Raw genomic sequence first — 12196 nt, forward strand, 5'->3', positions numbered from 1 at the left:
AATGAAAGATTCCAATATTCACACAGAAAATAATACACTTTTTTCCAAAGATTTAGGAATTAGACAAAAAGAACAAAGTATCTGCTTAGTCAGTACAAAAGCTGAAAGATTTCTGTAGCATGGGCAAATAGCTCTGAAATCATTTTACTCATAAGCTTTACTTATCCATTTCAAGCAGCGCTTTCATGTTTTGACAGGTCATTCCAAAAGCAGTAGTAAAGCTTCATAGCAGACTTACTCCAGATGCGATCCAAAACAACAGGAAAAACGAGCATTTGTAAAACACAGAGCAGTAATGTGCGAAGTGGGCTAAAGAAAAGACAGGCCATTTTTTGTAGTTGAATCAGGAGAGAGCAAAAAGCAACAGGAAAGTGCTTATTAGCCCAGACACTCAGTAGGTTCAGTCTTACTTTCATATTCAGTGAAACTATTAGATATTTTTGATCTAATAGTAAGGGCTTAAAGAATGAAAAGACGTTCACTGTTTGGCTGGCAGCTGCTCACTTCAATGTCTAGCTTAATGAATTGTGCTGTCATGCTGGGATTTGAAGCAGTCCAGTGAGTAAGGGTTCCCTGCTGCCTTTCTCTTTGACTGCATTACACAACCAGCTCTTTTTTATATTTTGATAGTGACATCTATTGGAGCTTTGAAGAATACTCTTTTGAAAAAAAATCTAAATGTATATTAGTAAAAGAAAAATTGTTTGACAACTAAAAATTTCAGTTAAAACAAAAGCAGATATATACCTGTCATCAAAACATACACAAGAATGAAAATACCAATGCAAAAAAGAAAAACGTGGCAAGAGTTTAAATCAGATTCAGGAAAAAAATGTGCCTTTCTCTCTTTTGATGATGGGTGAGCTTAGAAACTTACTCAGATGTCTGAAGTTCATTTAGAAGAAACCCATCAACCAAAGCTGCAACCTCAAAGTGAAACAAATACAGGATTTGATTGAATCCGCTATAGATATACGCAAGACTTTGACAAGTATTGACAAGATCAGATCTAACAGAGTGGATACAGTAGCAGTTAGCCAGTCATCAAAGACTTGGCAAGCCTTCCTTGTAAGCAACTGAAGTCTGTGCTGTCAAAGGGACACAACCATCCAGATTATTTAGAATGAAATTAGCTCTGGCATACCTAAGCAAGCCATCTTCACACCTCTGGATTATATTGTGAATATGGGTTGTGTCTGTTTAGAGCTTACGGCAAGGGTCCTAGACTTTTCCAGAGATGTAAGACTGGTACGCAATGAATAAGTGTGGCCAATGGATTTGCATTACAATAAATTAGCAAATATATTTACATTTCTTAAAATGTTTATGTACTATGAGAAGACTCTAGCATTCAGTCCCTGGTGTCAGCAGTAGGCAGTACTGAGTAACGCTACCTCACAAAATCTCCAGGAGAAATTAGGAGATCCGAAATGCACAAGGAGAGCGTGCTGTGGCAAGCACAGTCCCCAGGACAGCCCCTTTCCCTTCTGTTCCCCGTTTCTCTGAGGACTCCCAGAGTCCCTTCATGCATACCTTCAACCCATGTCTCTCCATAACATCTGGCCCATGATGAACACTCTCACATGAAAGTTTCACATTTATTTGCTAGAGGTTGTGACTTTGGGGCCTTTTTCCTGGCTTCGTCTTTTCTACAGGAATATGATAAAGAATTCCCCAATATTTCAGATGATGGAAGAAGCAGGAGATTTCTTTTTTGCCTTATATTATAGATTTTTGGTAGGATTTTATTTTGGTTTGGGTTTTTTTGCATATTATTTGATTTCAGTTAATTCTGATTTTTAAAGGTGTGCTGGGATAGAGTTAATTTTCTTCATAGTAACTGGTATGAGGCTATGCTTTGCATTTGTGCTGAAAACAGTGTTGATAACACAGAGATGTTTTGGTTGTTGCTGAGCAGTGCTTACACAGAGTCAAGGCCTTTTCTTCTTCTCACACCACCCCACCAGCGAGTAGGCTGGGGGTGCACAAGAAGCTGGGAGGGGACACAGCTGGGACAGCTGACCCCAACTGACCAAAGGGATATTCCATACCATATGATGTCATGCTTAGCATATAAAGCTGGGGGAAGAAAAAGGAAGGGGGGGACATTCACAGTGATGGCATTTGTCTTCCCAAGTAACCGTTACGCGTGATGGAGCCCTGCTTTCCTGGAGATGGCTGAACACCTGCCTGCCGATGGGAAGTGGTGAATGAATTCCTTGTTTTGCTTTGCTTGCGTGTGCAGCTTTTGCTTTACCTATTAAACTGTCTTTATCTCAACCCACAAGTTCTCTCACTTTGACCCTTCCAATTCTGTCCCCCACCCCAGCCAATGGGGAGTGAGCAAGTGGCTGTGTGGTGCTTAGTTGCCAGCTGGGGTTAAACCACGACAAAAAGAAATTTATTTTCTCAAGCAACCAAAGGTTTTAATTAAATTTTACTTCTTGGTATTGTTTCACATATCTTAAGATCTTTTTTTTGCTTTTATTTATTCTGTTGTATCTTCACCAGTAGCAACATGGCTTATACCCTATTGACTCCATTATGATAATAAAAAGACAACTCAGCGAGCTAGTCAGACAGGGATCTTACCATGAAATGAAGAGGTGAAGTATGATCTTAGAATAGCAAACATAATTGACTCAAACAATCTGAGTGCAAAAGTACTTGATAAAGCCTCAAATAACTTGACTATTTTCTGAACTGCATGTTTTGCAAATGTCTATGCATAAACCCCTTCATATACCATATAAAACAATTGATAATGTCTTCAGTTACTGTTCTCATATAAATAATATATCCATTTCTCCTGCTGCTAGGTAAGAAATGTTCAATTTTTACAGCCAGCTTTATGTTCTTCATTCTTATTCAGCATTTACAGAGCCTGAGGGAGAAATAAAATGTTAATGATGTTGTAAAGACACTTTTTATAATGAAAATATATCCAAATTAATCTCACCTTTCATTTATTTAATAGGAATTCTATCATATTATGTGGTGCTTTAAGAGTGTCTGTAAAAGGATAAAATAGGAAAGAATCAAGTAGTTTACTCAATGTATGGTGACTTTCCTGTGCAAATATTGCTACCTAAGAATAATCCTGGTTTGGTACTGTATCCATTTGGCTTGTATAAGCAGTTTCAGTGACATCAGTTCAAGTGAGCAAACACTGTAGAGTGAGTTTTCTCCATCTAACTGCTTTCAAGATCATTGATTGCTCAAATGAATATAAGGAGAGAATGCCAGAAGCAGCAAATGACAGCTTCTTTCTCTAGGCTTGAAGATAGATATTAAGGGAGAGATTTATTTAATTGAAATGAGTAAAACTCACTAAAATCTGTGCTGGGTACTTAGCAAATAAGATCACAAGAAACAGAGGGTAGGGACACCGCAAAGGTCTTTTATATAGGTACCTGGCTCTGGTACAGCCAGGAACTTCTAATATGCCTGACCATCCTCAAGCAGACTCTGAAAAGGTTTTTAGGCCTCTCTGTACTGCTCTTCTATCATACAATTGGGTGCATTAAGCTCAGAAAGGCTCCAGCCTGTATTTGCACAATGCTGTGCTAATAAGCTTCTTGGAACATTGTGTCCTGAGAGCACAGGACAGAGACATTCTGCCCGAGCCTGTCCTGTCTTATTAATATCCACCTTTATCTCAGCTGTGACAGACTGCAACTCTGTGCAGAGCCACCTGGATGCGTACTACATCACTTTCTCCAGTATTTGGGCTGCGGGGATAGCATGTTGGTTTGGGCACATCACCAGATCCACGTTGATGCAAGGTAGTAGAAAGGCACCGCATTGAAGTAATGATCCCTCCCAATGACACATAAAGAGGTTGTACAACCAGAGCTGCAAAGATGAAAGAATTATTTGTAGACTGCAGGAGGAACATAAATAGGTAGGAAAAGTTCTGAGCCTAACTAGATGAATAGTCATGTTAAAAATATACTAGAAGTAAATCTAAAAGGAATGGAAAAAAGAACCCATCAGCAAAGAAAACTTTATCTAGGAAGTCAGACACTAGTAAGGATCAATTGAGAGCTGCAAAATGTTGAGCTCAGAAGTTGTAAAAAAGGAATGGAAAAATAAATTCAAAAAGTATGTCTACAAATCCAAATGAATGCCTTGTTTCAGTTTTAAATTAAGAGGAAGATATAGAACATAAAAGCAAAATGAGGACAGTTCATAAGTTTGAATATATAAAAAAGGAAATAACTATTGGAAACAAAACTAAGTAAGCTTAATGAGTTCAAATTTGGGCACCCATTATTCACTGTTCCAAAATAATGAAAGAATAAGGATGCTTTCATCACTGGAGAACAACAGTTACTACACTTCTATTAGATAAAAGGAGAAAATTATTGAAGTAATTTGATGCTCATTAGTCTGACTTCAATAGAATTCAAAAGTGTTTAAAAAATAAAAGACAGAAAAATTAAAAATGTGCAGGTAAATAGGAAACAGAATAAAATGCAGCATGGGTTAACCAAAGCAAGGTCATGCCAGACTAAATTGCTACCATTTCTACATGGGGAACTGATTTTTTAGACAAGAACAGTATAATACGTCATCTATCAATACTTTAACAACTAATTTTATATGATACTGCATAGGAAATTATTAGCAAAGCTGGGAGAGATTATGATAAATGCAGGAATTGTAAGGCATATAAGGAAACAGACAAAATGGATGACTAAATACACTAGGTCTTTTCAGCCTCAAGAAAAGCCTGCTGAAAGGGAATATGATTGTGGTCTATAAAATCACAAGTAGAAAGGGCATCAGTAGGGGTTCCTTATTAACTTTCTTTAATATTGGAAAATCTAGGTAACATCAAATGAAGTTATAGGCTGTTAGGTTCAAAAGAAAATGGAGTACTATTTTACCTGCCACATAATTAAGCTGTGATGTGAAGTTTACAGCTATAGAATGTTATAAATATAAAAAGTGTTTATGGAGTTCAAAAATACTTAGATGGATTTATAGAATAAAAAAAAAATCATGTACTTTTCCTAAGCATCTAGGTACAAGGAAAATTTTGGTCTCACCCAGTTCACCTGTTCTAATTTTCTTAGGAGGAGCTGATAAAAAAAAAACCCTGGGAGTCAATACTAGAACTCTTTAAGACTCACTCTTGTGCCTATTATTATTTAGCTTTTCTCTAATTACTTTGGCACAGAATGTTTGAGTGCAGAAATGAAAATTAGCTGATAAAGCTGAAATAAGTCAGGACAGACAGATCTGGATATAGTGTAATCTTAAGGAATAGAATAACAGAAATTTAATGAGCTTCAGAAATATGAACGGGAATGTCATTCACTGAAGGGCTAATGACAAAATCCTGCTCTTAACTCGAAACACAAGTGACCAAGAGTAATCCAGAAGGAAGAGCTGGGTTTGCTAGTCCGTTCCAGGGGTCTCTAAAGGGCTGTGGTTGAGAAAGAAAGAGGTACTCAGTGAGAAATTCCTTGTTAAGACAGAAAAACCCTGATGCTATTTTTACAAGACGCTGATAAGATCCTGTCCATAATACCATAATATTAGATACATTTCCAGTCACCTATGCATGGAAGAAGGCAACATGGTTATTTACAGACTGCAAAAGGACTCATCTTTTGAAGAAATAAAACAAAAGCTAAGAGACAGTATGATTGCTTTTCCCAGGCTGTCTGTAGATTGCATGGTAGCTGGAATTAACAGAGAATTCCTCTTGTTCAGATTGAGGACACAAGTGCTGCTTTTGGACCGATGCAACCAGCTGTCTGCACCATAGGGATGGAAGAAGAGTAGAAAGCCATGCCACGTGCCAGCAGGTAGTCAGAACACAACTGGGATGCACACCAGAACCTGGGAGAATAAAAGAGCAGTTTGCATATAACCTTTAAGTCCTCAGGGAGTAAACATCAAAAAAGAGGAGTTGGTAAACTAATTGGCAAAGAAGCCTTAAAATACAATGGATAAAGTAATCGTCAATAAATTTGGAATAAAAATTTGAAAGTAGATGTTTTGAAATTGCTTGCTAATACAACTGGTTGCCTGCCAGTATCAGAATTCATGGCTCTTCCTGTCCAAAAGAGAGTAACATGTGCATTTTTACAATATAATGTAAGAGAAGGAAATGAAATAGGTACTTCCTTTCTTACCATCTCTTGCAAGCAAAAATGCAGAATTATTCAGCTGAGTAAAATCTCACTCAGATTGGGTGTCATTAAGTGCAGAAATCTTGAAGTCTTATTCCATATTGGAAGCAAACCAAACTGAGAGACAAAAGTGAACTTTTAGTCCAATTGGGTGGGTGGGTGGCTGGGTGGGGGAGCACTAGTGGAGACACTGAAGATAAAAGTAGTGGGAAATCAAGATTTCAGATTTTGGGTCTCTTCCAACTTCTGTAGTAGCTGCTATTAAGAAGTAACCATTTGCATGTATTTATTATTGTATCTGAGAAATTACACAGATTTACATAGGAAATAGTATTGCTAAATTAGACTTTTTAATGTTGTCGCTTGTATACATTCATACACAAGCTTAGACCTTGATATTTAACAGCGAATGTGATCAAGGTAAAATCTTTTGCAGATGTAATTTGGTGCTTGCAGCAATGAGATACTACTGAAGGATGATACAGTCATATTTACTGAGTGCAAGTGATTCTGTCATCCTGACACCTAGCATGCTCTTCATTCACAACGGGTTTATTCTCTGGTAAGTTTATATTTAAATGAGGCTTTATCTTGATTGCTCGGAATTTGTGATATTGTAACAGATTCTATTCAACTTACATCACAGACTGTGGGCTTTATTTGTGGGGTGTAATGCTTCCAGATACAGTGTACTTTATATATACATATCCTCTAACTTGATTGATATTGATACACTTATTGTAATGCATTCTTTTCACAAACATATCAAACTGTGTTTTCTAAACTGAAATCAGAGGGCTTGCTTACTAGTATGAGTCACTTTTTTTCTTTTTCTTTTTTTTTCTGCAGTGTAGGCTAGATGAATTATTTGGTTTTCTGGGAATCTTAAATAGTACTTCATTATATCCTGTAACTCCTGCTTTTTGTTTAAATATTTTAGGACAACATTATTTATAAACATCAGAGTTCTTGTCATTTGTTTAGGAAAGACACCAACAAAAATGTTTCATTAAAGAAGGAATAGATATTTATCTTAATTCTTATTGACTGAGGTAAAGCTTTGCTAGTGTTTTCTTTCCCTTCTCTGTTTATATTGCTTTAAGATGTGTGGGTCTTTTGCAATTCATTCACTATTTCATACTGTTAAGAAATTGAACACCCTATTCTCATTCTTGTCACTGCATTTCATTTTATTTACTACTTTGGTCTCCTTCAAGATGTTGCTTGATGCTGTGTTAATCCATTGGTTTATTGCTATTACAGTATTTCACAGCTCTCCTTTGTTGCTAAGCTCCTAGATAAATGAATCATATGACCTTGACAGTTTCTCTCTGTTAACACTGCTGTTGTTTTTCCTTGAAATTTTGTTCTTCAAATTGTAACAAACACTAGGTCTAACTAAGGCTCTACAGCTGGACACTTGTAGTTAATTGGGGCTGTTAATAGGCTAGGTGGAGAAATTTGGCTAAACCAAGAACACCCGGAGAACCTGCTGCCCTCAACGTAAATGATTGTATTGGTTCAAGGGTAAATTGTGAGGGATTTTCTTTTCAGTCTTCCTCAGACTTTTCACTAGTATAATGAAAAGAGGTATTCTGCTCTGGAGGTAGGTGTTATGACATGCTATTACAGTAGTATTAATAGAGAACAACTTTGGCTTTTACAGTCTTTTTGCTACATGAGCAAAATTATTTTGGTGTCTCTAATGGTCTTTTTTGTGTTGGCTTTTTTTTTTGTGAACTAGAGCTAAGGACCTTTGCCTTTAGCTTGCTTGCAGGTTTGTTTTGTTTTGTTCTTGACTTTGTTGTTGTTTCATTCCGCTCCCCCCCCCCCGCCTTCCTCTGTATCTTACTGGCTTTCTCCTTGCTTTATTCTCAGACCTTTTTTCTTATGTAACCTTGAGAGAGGGTTGGAGGCCTGCTTTTAGAGGTTGGGGGATTTTGCCTGTTTACTGGGGTTTTTTTGCCTTCTCTTAGAAATGGGTATTTAATTTTGTTGAGTATTATTCAGATAGTTGGTAGTATAACATTGCTCTTTTCATACCTGAGGACTTAACGTTCTCAAAAATTATCTGTGTAATTTTGAAGTAGCCTCTAATCAGACATAAATTTGTAAAGAAGAAAATAGTAGAAAGTCACAGGTAGTGGTGGCCACAGTCATTCTTCTGAGCCTTGTTAATGACTGACCAGTCCAGAGGGCTGTAGCTCTCCTTTCTGGAGTGTGCTGGAGAACACCTTATCTTACTGTGTTAAATGACAGTGTGTTATTTGTCCGTGCTAATCTGTTATCTCTTTAGGACAGGGGCCATGTCTTCTTATTATAATTTAGAACTATGTATGTGAATGGCAATGCAAGTATAACTTCTAACTTTCTCTCTCTTTGCATATTAATTAACTTAGTATAATTTAAGTTGTGTCTCAGTATGTGTCCTGGGCATTATTTTTACTGAAGTGTGTCACTTTTCATTACATTAAATGAATACTCATTTAATTTCCTATCTCACTTCTGAGCCCATTTTATTAATGTCAGGATTATTCCTACATCCCTCTGAGTCTTAAATACTCCCCTTATTTTAGTATCATCTGCAAATTTAATGATCTGGCTTATTACAGCCTTATCTAGACCATTGAATAAAATATGAAAATCTGCTGGTGTTAATCTACAGCCCCATGGGACTTCACTTCTCAGTGGCTGCCTTTCCATTTTCCCTCCAATTCCCTGTTTTTCTGGGTACTGATTGGTACCTTGGTACTGCTGATCCCTGAAGGCAGGCAACTGCATCAGATCTGGAATCAATTGAAGTTATTACAGTTTTACAGGAAAAGTAAGTGCCCCAAAAAACCCAAACTAAAGATCAAGGGTGGGAAAGAGTCAGACTTCGGGATACTGACCTTCAGATATGAATGCTGGGTCACAAGTGCTTGATATTGGAAAAAAGTTTAAAGCCCATTTTTAATAAAGATTTACTCTATCCACAACAAAAGTTTCTTAATAACAATGATCCATCATTTTGAATTACCTCTGAACCTTTTTAAAAACCCAGCTATGTCAAGCCGCTTGGTTTATCTAGGCTAATAACATTTTTCATTTTTTAAAAGTAACCAGATTTCTTTAACATGATTTACTCTTTCCATATCCACAATGACTCATAATGATTAAATTGTGCTTATATAATTATATACTTTAAAATGATCTATAAATGTAACATCTCTTTCTTGAAGATCAGACTCTGAGGAATAAAACTTCCTTGATTTGTCCCTACAGATAAAAAAAAAAAAATGCTAAAGGTGTTCATCGCAGGATTAGGCAAGAGACTGACAGCTTTGGACAGAGGTTTGAAATTTGGTGCTGGAAGGGATTTTCATTATTTTTACTGGAGTAGTGGGGAGAATGACACTTGTGGACTTAAGAGCAGAAGAGCTGAGAGTCAGCTTGATTTGAGAGCGTGCGAACAAACTGAGAGAAGGAACTCTGTGAAGTATTTGTCTGTGAAGATTAGAGACTTGTGAACGTGGGCAAATAAAAGAAAGACACCAGGCCTTGGAGCTGGAGGCTAGGGAGCCTGGACTGGCCTTCAGCTTGGTGACCAGGAAGAGGACGAAGCTAGGGAAGCCTGGGTGTTTATGTAAATAAACTGTATCATCGTGTCAAGAAAGAAGGAAGGTGAAAGTTTGAATGCTTTTTGTGAGTAAATTAATATATTAGACTGTGGGGGTTTTTGTGTTTTTCCTGAAATCTTCAGTACCTAGAGTCAGGGATTATAGCGTGCCTCTATTTTTGAGACAAAATAATAATAATTAAATATTGTAAAACATGACCACTGTAAGTCCAACTGTAAATCTGGCTATTAGGTGTAATAAATCATATTCTTCCTAAGAGTTAGAATGATAGTGCACAAAAAGATGCATAATTTCTAAAACTATCATGCTCTCTAGTCTAGATGTGGTAGGGCCTTTGGGGATGGTTTGTTGTTTGTTTTGGGGTTTTTGGGTACCATCCTTTTGCCTTTGAATTACAGGTGTCTGAGTTATCTTGTTACAAATAGTAAAAATGTAGAGAGCTGAAGTTCTCAACCAAGAAGTTATGGGAAAGAAGACAACTGAGAGGAGACTTGACAGTAGTATGTTAGTAGCACAGGGAGTGTGAGCAGAAAATTGCTGCCATATTTCTCCGTTGGGCGGGGGAGAAGCAACCAAAAACAACAACAAAAATCAACCAGTAGGCATTAAGTGGTCAGAGCCAGGTTCAAAACAAACCAAAGGAGATGGTCCTTCATATACGTAGCTGATATGTAGAACCTCTTGTCAAAGAATAAGTTGTGTGCTAAAAACTCGTATTAGTCACTAACAATGGACATCTCCTCCATGAGTTTGTTGGTTCCTTTATTTTAGTCACTAAGTGCAGCTCAGGAGGGGCTTAAAATGAAGCACTGAAGGGACTGGAGGCTGGTAGAAAGCTAAAAGTGCCCTGTTCTTATATTTCCTCCTCTGACATTGGCTTTTTTCCCCTCAGGCAGAGCAGTTCCTTTTGTGTTGTGTTGAGCTGCAAAAAGGCACGTAATACCTGTTTTCTTGGCTGTGGGGAGAACAGAGATCCAGTGAGTTCATACTTTGATCTATTCCCCTTTCTTATCTGACATGATCTGCAAGATGTGCTGTTAAGACCCTGCAGCTGAATATTTTATAGTGATGGTGTTGGAAATTGCCAATATTAGATGACGTTTACTAGCTGTAGAGTCTTCTAAATTCTGCTGTAGTGAGGTTGGTAAGTGGAAACCTTTTAAAGGGAGAAGGAACTTGGGCTGCACATATCTGAAATGGTTCCAGCCGCTGTCCTTGTCTTCCCTGTGGGCCTTTAGCAAATGCAGCTTGATAGATTAGACATACTGCGTAACACGCAGAGGAAACACAGGTAATGTTGAGGGTGGTGTGAACAGTGGGATCCAGGTGCTTCCCAGCCTTGTTAAGGAGTCAGTAGTTGCAGTAATTTGCTTTGCCTATGGAACCACCACCACACCAGCCACACACCCCTTCTGTTCTATCCTCCATCTTGCAGAATGATGGTGGGGGCAGGGAAAGTGGCCATTAAATCCCTGGTTTTATGTCTTGTACCTTGCAGCTTGGGAACTTACAGTTCTGTCTGTATTTGTGCCTGTCTGTAGGTGAACTCTAAGGAGAAGGTGGGGGAGAAAGCAATTTTACAAGGCTGGAAACTACTGTTCAATAGCCTTTAGTCATCTGCAGGACTTTTTGCCAGCTGATATACCTTATTAACAGCACAGGCTAGGCATTTATAGAGCCACCACATCCAGAGTCTCTTTCATAGACAAGCTGTTCATACTCCGCAGGACCACAGCACTTGGCGAAGGAGGCTGAGCAATCTTTATTGAGACAGCAGCGTGACCTCATACCCCGCTGCTAACGGAGGCATAACAGCAATGGAAGATTAATTTTCTATTTCTTTCCCCAGAGTGTGAAAGTGTATCTCGTTTAGGTTCAGCCTCAAATCAAAGAATGAGATGGAAAAATTCAGTTCTGCTTTAACTGTTCCCCATTTATTGGGTTGAGAAACAGTTCTATTAAGTCAGATGATACACAGTTACATTCAATCTTGTATTTTTATCAACTTAGCAACATTTTTAAGTCACAATGGGGAAAAGAAAGTATGAGAATCCTGAAGAGGAGAAAAATAAGTTCTGAGGTTTCATTTCTTTATACATTCACACTTGGTATTAATACCTCCTTGTTAGAAGACACACTATATTGTTTTCATAATTCCATTTTCCAGTCTTGGGGTGGACCATCAAGATAAAACCATGAGATCTGGATGAAAGGACTGTGTAGTACACTTCTTGCACTTAATTTTACCTAGACTTAGTTGATAGACTGATAGAATAGTTGTAGCTAATGAAAACGGCAAGAACAGAATAGCACATCAAAATGCAGTGGTTTAAAACCACATTGGCACAATTCAAGAGTGCTGGGTTCATAACAGTAGAAAGTAGGATCTGATCTTTGAGAATCATAACAGTGACATAGATCGATGAGCCA

The sequence above is a fragment of the Gymnogyps californianus genome, chromosome 2, assembly GCF_018139145.2.
Source record: "Gymnogyps californianus isolate 813 chromosome 2, ASM1813914v2, whole genome shotgun sequence".
NCBI classification, from domain to species: domain Eukaryota; kingdom Metazoa; phylum Chordata; class Aves; order Accipitriformes; family Cathartidae; genus Gymnogyps; species Gymnogyps californianus.